The following is a 7,950-nucleotide window of genomic DNA, read 5'->3' on the forward strand; positions in this document are numbered from 1 at the left end:
GGGATACTCAATAATTCAAATAAGGTAAATGGTTAGTCCACAATAATAATAATCATAATCATCATAAGGCACAAGTCATGATCCATGTTCGGGTTTAGTAGTTTCTCCTCCGAAGACCGACACTAAGATCGACACTAAGATCGACACAAAGACCGACACTAGACCCATCTCAGACTGTGGTCCTTACCCATGGACACAGCTATACAAATAGATTTAACCTCTGCAGAGGGTGTACTCTTTACCCACGAGTAACGGATTTATTCAGTCCATCGGAACTAATTCCGCCTACGGTCTTTTAATTGAAAACACACCTGACCTGCACACACCAGCTTAACTTACCGGTGTCTGGAATCACCCACGACACCTGTCAAGCAAAACTCTAAGTGGGGAGGCTACAACCTCGACTTAGCATGGGATCAAATTTATATCGCGCGCTCTAAGGGGTGCCCCCCTCTCGGTCCCAACCGGAAACACCCATGCCCCCGGACCAGGTGGCATGCCTACCGGAGGCCTCCGGTATCTTCCACCATGGCCTCTTTGTACGGTGTGTGCTAGGACGGGGTTGACAACTTACTGAACCGTACCCTACCTGCGGCAGGGACAAGTGGTAGTACGAACCAAGTATGGGGGGGGGGGGTTACTGAACAAGACTTGACCTACGGCCGACTCAGGAGGTCCAAGTATTCTCCGTATGATTAGCATAACAAATATATTTCCATTAACAGATAAACTCACCACTCATCAAGCCTCACCATGCCATACCGGACATACTCGTCTCGTCGAGGAACTAGGGACAAGCTCGTGTCTAGCCAAGACCGTGACTTTCCCGGCTTCCTTCCGGTATGCATGAGAAGCTTACGAGGATGATTACCACCACCAGCATATCCATTTCTAACAGCAAAGCATCTCCATTATGCATTCATGCGTATGATTTTATCGTCACATAAAATAATGTATGCTCCAAGTCAAGGTGGTGTTGTAACCGTATCAACAACACACAAAAATATTACGCCAGAGTTCAGAATGCTTGCCTTCAAGAGTATGCAAGGGGGTGCACTTTTTGAAAGTTGCTTCCATTTTCAAAAATCCAATTTTTGAAAATATTCAAATTAACACATAGTTTCAAAACAGTACAAAAAAGTTGTTTGGAAAATTTTCAAATAAATACTAAAATAAACTAGACAGAATTTGAGAAACAACAAAAAAAGAATCAAGTCATTTGGACATATATTTAAAAAGTTATAGCCAGTCAAAGTTTAGTCAACGTTATGTTTTAATAAAACCAGAAAAAGGAAAACGCATCGGTTAAGAATACGCTTCCAGAGAAGGGGCGACGTACTTACGGGAAATACGCTTCCACCAGAGGAAAACCGTATCAGCCGGGTTGCGCCACTAGCGGCTTGGGCTGGCTCACCGACAGGTGGTCCCCACCTGTCGGGTTCGTCTTCTTCCCTCCGCGCGCGGCTGTGCCAGAGACAGAGGCGAGCTCCGACGATGATTGCCGGTGACAAAGGGCACCAAACGATGCGCTCTGGATATGCACGTGCTCGGGGGAAGATGGTGCATCCATTGGAGGGGGTTAGGGGAGCGGCGGAGCTCGAGGGCGAGTAGCCCTCCCATCATGGCGGAGAGGAAGCTTCGGGAGGGGATGAAGCTTTGCACACCTCGACTCCTGGGAAAAAATGAATGCTGGAAAGGATCCTAGGGGTCATGGTGTAGCTAATGGTGGTGATAGGGCGAAGGGAGGGGCTCTGGTGGTGCCGAAATAGGCAGAAGGGCGGCGGCGAGCGTCTCGGCCGGAGGTGAAGGAGGTGGCCCCTTCCGGTCAATCCGTGGCTTGGGGTAGCTCTAAGGGAGGATTGGAGCACTGCTCGGTGTCGAGGGGAGTCGGAGAAGGGCCTATATATAGGCGGCGATGTCGGTCCCGTGGCTGCGGATAAACTCGCCGGCGAACCGCCGTCCTGTTGCTGGCAGGGCGACGTGGTGGAGGCTAGCGGGTTGGGCAGGGCGAGCGGATGAGGATGGACTGTTCTAAGGGGCAGCTGGCGCGCTAGAGTGGCTCGGGCGGCGCCGTCCATGGCAGAGGCTGTCGGGGCGGCGGTGGCGGCTTGCGGTGGTGGCACTATGGAGCTCCAGGAGCGGCTCTGCGGCGAGGGAGGGGTCGGGCGTGTTGGCGGCGAGTGGCCAAGGGTCAGCACTAGCGCGGGGAGGGCGGCAGTGAGATGCGGCGGCTCGGTGCGCGCGCGTGCAAAACATGCGCTCTGGACGCGCCCAGAGCACGCATGCCAGGCGTTCGACCAAATGCCATCGCATCCTATGCCCCTCTATTGCCTCTACAACTAAGCAGGGCTAGGCTAATGATCACATGGGAGCCAATAGACATGCTGGTAAGGCCATTAGGGCAACTTCATAATGCAAGTCCAAAAGCATGCCAAATCTGGCCATGCTCCTAACCTGCTCGACGAAATGCCAGGGGCATCTAGGCATCTCTTGGGGTGGACAAAAGCTCCAGACCAGTGTCTCTTTGTATGATAAAGAGGGTTGCTAGGTTAGTTGGGCAAGACTAGAAACTTGATAGTGCAAGTTTTTGGGAAAACCATTTCTGGGCAGAAACTAAAGGCTATCATACCATGGACCAAAATTTCTCCATCCACTATCCTGGACTTAAGGGTTTGGTAGAGTGGTCTATAAGCAGGAAAAAGAATCATGGGCATTAGTGCAACAAAAATTAGAGTTACTGTAGAAAAAGCCAAACTGGACCAGAGAACAAAAGAGGATGTTTTGCTCAAAATTTTCAAAGAATATTAGTGGGTTTTTGCACAAAGATGAATAACATACTCCTACTAACATCCCCTAATTTTGGTGGAAGTTTTAAAGAAATATTTAAATAGGTTGTAGTGCAAAAGTGCAATTGGACCAGATTTGGAAAATTGGAGAAAAGCTCAAAATCTCCAAATGACTAAAGGATATTTTTGCACAAAAGTGATCTAGGAACATCACATGTCATCCCCAAATTTTGGTGGGATTTTTAAATGAATTTACCAAAAGGGTTGCAGTGCAAATGGGACCCTAAAACTTATGAAAACCCATTTTAGAGAACTAAAGCTCAAGAAAATAAATAAATAATCCCATTGTTTTATTTGAGAGGGTAAACAAGTCCAATAATAATTGGAAAGTTTTCACTTGGGGTGAAAACTCCACAACTTAGAAGAGAAGAGAGGTTCTGAGATCAAAAATAAATCCAGAAAAAAGAAAAATTAATTTCGTAGCAAAATTTTTAATAAACAAAACATGGTTAAATTTTTGGGGCGTTACAACACTACCCCCCTTAAGAAAAACCTCGTCCTCGAGATTTGCTAAGGACATATTTTGCAAAAAGATTGCTCGTACCATGCGATAATCGTAACATGGAAGGCGGTTACTCCACACACATGATAGGACGGGGTCACAATAGAATCGCTAACTAAGGTGCAGTTGTGGTGTACTAGCAAGGTAATCGATTAGGTGATAGAATAACGCGCGGTCGTGTATTTAGTGTATGCGTCTCGCGAGTCGTATAACGCGAGGGCATGCAAATTAATTATTTTTATTGAGAAAAAAAATTTTCATCGCAGTGGTCTTTTAAGAAAAACCTTACTATGAAATTTGCTATAATTAAAAACAATCGATTTTATTTTATCACGAGAAACAACTTCAACCAAAGCAATATACTAATACAGAATTTTTTTAAAGCACAACACAGTTATCACAACAAGCAATCAAATGATACACAAACGGATATAACCGCGGTGCAGACGGTTCAGGAAATAAGCTATATGTTACAAGGAAAAAATATTCCTTGCAATAGGATATATCTCTCGTCTACTCGGAGCGGATGGGGGACTCACAAAAGGCGTCTCTCTTAGTCTGGCCCTCAGGGGTCTGCTAATGGCGACTAGGGTCTTACACAGCAAGGGTCTGGAGAAAAATCTATCATTTGTTGGGTCAAGTGCTCTCGAGCGATGACATAGTGCACCAGCTCAACTAGCGTCGGATTTTTCTCTACTCAGGTGCAGGGAAATGATGTGGTTTCTTTGGCTGCTGCACTATTCGGAAAACAAATAGCCACATTCACTGGCATAGGGTACCATGAATTGAAGATGGGTAACCATTCCATAGGCAGCAATCTCAATTGCCACTGTTGGAGTGGGTATGGATTTTCCCGATGAAGGGAACTTCCGTAGGGTCTTGGTTTGGGTCTACCTATGGGGTGTGCCTGGCTGTACAATATTTTGAGGGGGTGAGAGTGACCCTCGATTTGAACAGATTGTACCAGGATGGCTGCGGAAAAATCCATGGTACTGTGGTCAAAATCCCACAATTAATTTTGATAAAATCCCCCCGGGGTGGCGTCTGGGGTCTTTATATGAATCCCAAGGTGCGACCTGAAAAACAAATGGCTGTGAAGGCAGTGCACAAGGTGAGGTATACTTGGCAAGGTCACGAGGTGGCCTTTTATATAGCATTGGGTTGGGCTATTTACCGTGGTGAAGGGTAACTAGTTTGTTGGTTCTGCTCTATGGGGTCGGGGTCAATGCTACAGATACACATATCCCACAAAAGTGATGTATTACTGTGGGTGTCCTCGGGGTGGTCTTTGGTGGCTACGCTCGGAATTAAAAAAATGTAACCGTGTGCCAACATACTCATGCATGGCTACTATTAAAATATAGGGGCGCACAAGCAGACAGCATTTAATTTTGGCACTACAAGATCACACAATTACGGGGCGTAGAAACACTAAGGCTCGGTTTGGGGGAGAGGCTGTGCTGTGTTGAGGCTAGCGTGCCCTTTTTTTAAAGAAAAGGGGACGGAGTCTTCCTTCGCACGCTTGCGAAAGAGACTATTTAGGCGTAGGTCACTGGTGCCTGATCGACGGGCTAGGTTGATAGGTTGGGCACCGACTGTCAAAAGGTGTCGGGGTCACTATGTGGCTATCTTACACGAGAAGCTTGGCCGGGGTTGGGGTATGGTCTGGTGGATAGGTTAACCTAGGTTTATTGACCTGGCCAAGATAGGATTAGCCAATGGTCAGCCTGGCTCTGATAACAAGTTTGTCAGGACCAATTTTTCGGGATATTGACTTCCCAGAAAATGGCCCTTATGCTCACTAGCCCCAGGATTACTGTTAGCTAATGAGGCAACAACTTGATACAGAAATTCCAAGCAAGGTTCAAAATATGTGGTACAAGACCATTGTGGCCTATGAGTACAACAATTGGTTTCTAGTGGTTGATGGCGGAAGCGGTTCGTGGTTCATCTGCGTCTATGGGACTCCATTTTCCACAGGAACAGCTGACCAGGATAACTCCTATCTTCGTGAGGCTGCTATCACTGTTGCTTAGGTTCCAGGGCTGTCATCACAACGCTCCTCTCCAAGTAGGTAATCTGGCCAAGACAATAGCCAGGGACAAGCCAGTGAGTACTTTTGAATGTACTCGCAAACATTAAGAACACGGGCATAATATAACAAAATGATAATCATGCTCTGAAATATTCTATGATCCCGATGTCAGTCACGAAATAAGTAAAATCCATGATGCACGCATGGAGGGTGTTCATATAAAATACGAATGTGCAATACGGGAGTAGTAATAGAATGCACCGATCGAGTGTCTGAAGCGACGCCTCGAAAGGAAAACAAGATAAATCATGCCTCAGTCAGGCGTCTGAGCGACACCACATAAAGGGCTTATAAAAGAAATAACAAGCATGGCACAGTCGGGCGTCTGAGCGACACCACATAAAGGGCTTATAAAGAATAAATAAATAACAAGCATGCCACAGTCGGGCGTCTGAGCGACACCACATAAAGGGCTTATATAAGAATAATCACAGTGAATATCCAGGAGGTAGGACCGTCCCAGGGATACTCAATAATTCAAATAAGGTAAATGGTTAGTCCACAATAATAATAATCATAATCATCATAAGGCATAATTCATGATCCATGTTCGGGTTTAGTAGTTTCTCCTCCGAAGACCGACACTAAGACCGACACTAAGATCGACACAAAGACCGACACTAGACCCATCTCAGACTGTGGTCCTTACCCATGGACACAGCTATACAAATAGATTTAACCTCTGCAGAGGGTGTACTCTTTACCCACGAGTAACGGATTTATTCAGTCCATCGGAACTAATTCCGCCTACGGTCTTTTAATTGAAAACACACCTGACCTGCACACACCAGCTTAACTTACCGGTGTCTGGAATCACCCACGACACCTGTCAAGCAAAACTCTAAGTGGGGAGGCTACAACCTCGACTTAGCATGGGATCAAATTTATATCGTGCGCTCTAAGGGGTGCCCCCCTCTCGGTCCCAACCGGAAACACCCATGCCCCCGGACCAGGTGGCATGCCTACCGGAGGCCTCCGGTATCTTCCACCATGGCCTCTCTGTACGGTGTGTGCTAGGACGGGGTTGACAACTTACTGAACCGTACCCTACCTGCGGCAGGGACAAGTGGTAGTACGAACCAAGTATGGGGGGGGGGGGGTTACTGAACAAGACTCGACCTACGGCCGACTCAGGAGGTCCAAGTATTCTCCGTATGATTAGCATAACAAATATATTTCCATTAACAGATAAACTCACCACTCATCAAGCCTCACCATGCCATACCGGACATACTCATCTCGTCGAGGAACTAGGGACAAGCTCGTGTCCAGCCAAGACCGTGACTTTCCCGGCTTCCTTCCGGTATGCATGAGAAGCTTACGAGGATGATTACCATCACCAGCATATCCATTTCTAACAGCAAAGCATCTCCATTATGCATTCATGCGTATGATTTTATCGTCACATAAAATAACGTATGCTCCAAGTCAAGGTGGTGTTGTAACTGTATCAACAACACACAAAAGTATTATGCCAGAGTTCAGAATGCTTGCCTTCAACAGTATGCAAGGGGGTGCACTTTGTGAAAGTTGCTTCCTTCTTCAAAAATCCTATTTGTGAAAATATTCAAATTAACACATAGTTTCAAAACAGTACAAAAAAGTTGTTTGGAAAATTTTCAAATAAATACTAAAATAAACTAGACAGAATTTGAGAAACAACAAAAAAAGAATCAAGTCATTTGGACATATATTTAAAAAGTTATAGCCAGTCAATGTTTAGTCAATGTTCTTTTTAATAAAACCAGAAAAAGGAAAACGCATCGGTTAAGAATACGCTTCCAGAGAAGGGGCGACGTAGTTACGGGAAATACGCTTCCACCAGAGGAAAACCGTATCAGCCGGGTTGCGCCACTAGCGGCTTGGGCTGGCTCACCAACAGGTGGTCCCCACCTGTCAGGTTCGTCTTCTTCCCTCCGCGCGCGGCTGTGCCTGAGACAGAGGCGAGCTCCGGCGATGATTGCCGGCGACAAAGGGCACCAAACGATGCACTCTAGATATGCACGTGCTCGGGGGAAGATGGCGCATCCATTGGAGGGGGTTAGGGGAGCGGCGGAGCTCGAGGGTGAGTAGCCCTCCCGTCATGGCGGAGAGGAAGCTTCGGGAGGGGATGAAGCTTTGCACACCTCGACTCCTGGGCAAAAATGAATGCTGGAAAGGATCCTAGGGGTCATGGTGGAGCTAATGGTGGTGATAGGGCGAAGGGAGGGGCTCTGATGGTGCCGGAATAGGCAGAAGGGCGGCGGCGAGCGTCTCGGCCGGAGGTGAAGGAGGTGGCCCCTTCCGGTCAATCCGTGGCTTGGGGTAGCTCTAAGGGAGGATTGGAGCACTGCTCGGTGTCGAGGGGAGTCGGAGAAGGGCCTATATATAGGCGGCGACGTCGGTCCCGTGGCTGCGGATAAACTCGCCGGCGAACCGCCGTCCTGTTGCTGGCAGGGCGACATGGTGGAGGCTAGCGGGTTGGGCAGGGCGAGCGGATGAGGATGGACTGCTCTAAGGGGCAGCTG

Source organism: Triticum aestivum, chromosome 4D (assembly GCF_018294505.1).
Source record: "Triticum aestivum cultivar Chinese Spring chromosome 4D, IWGSC CS RefSeq v2.1, whole genome shotgun sequence".
NCBI classification, from domain to species: domain Eukaryota; kingdom Viridiplantae; phylum Streptophyta; class Magnoliopsida; order Poales; family Poaceae; genus Triticum; species Triticum aestivum.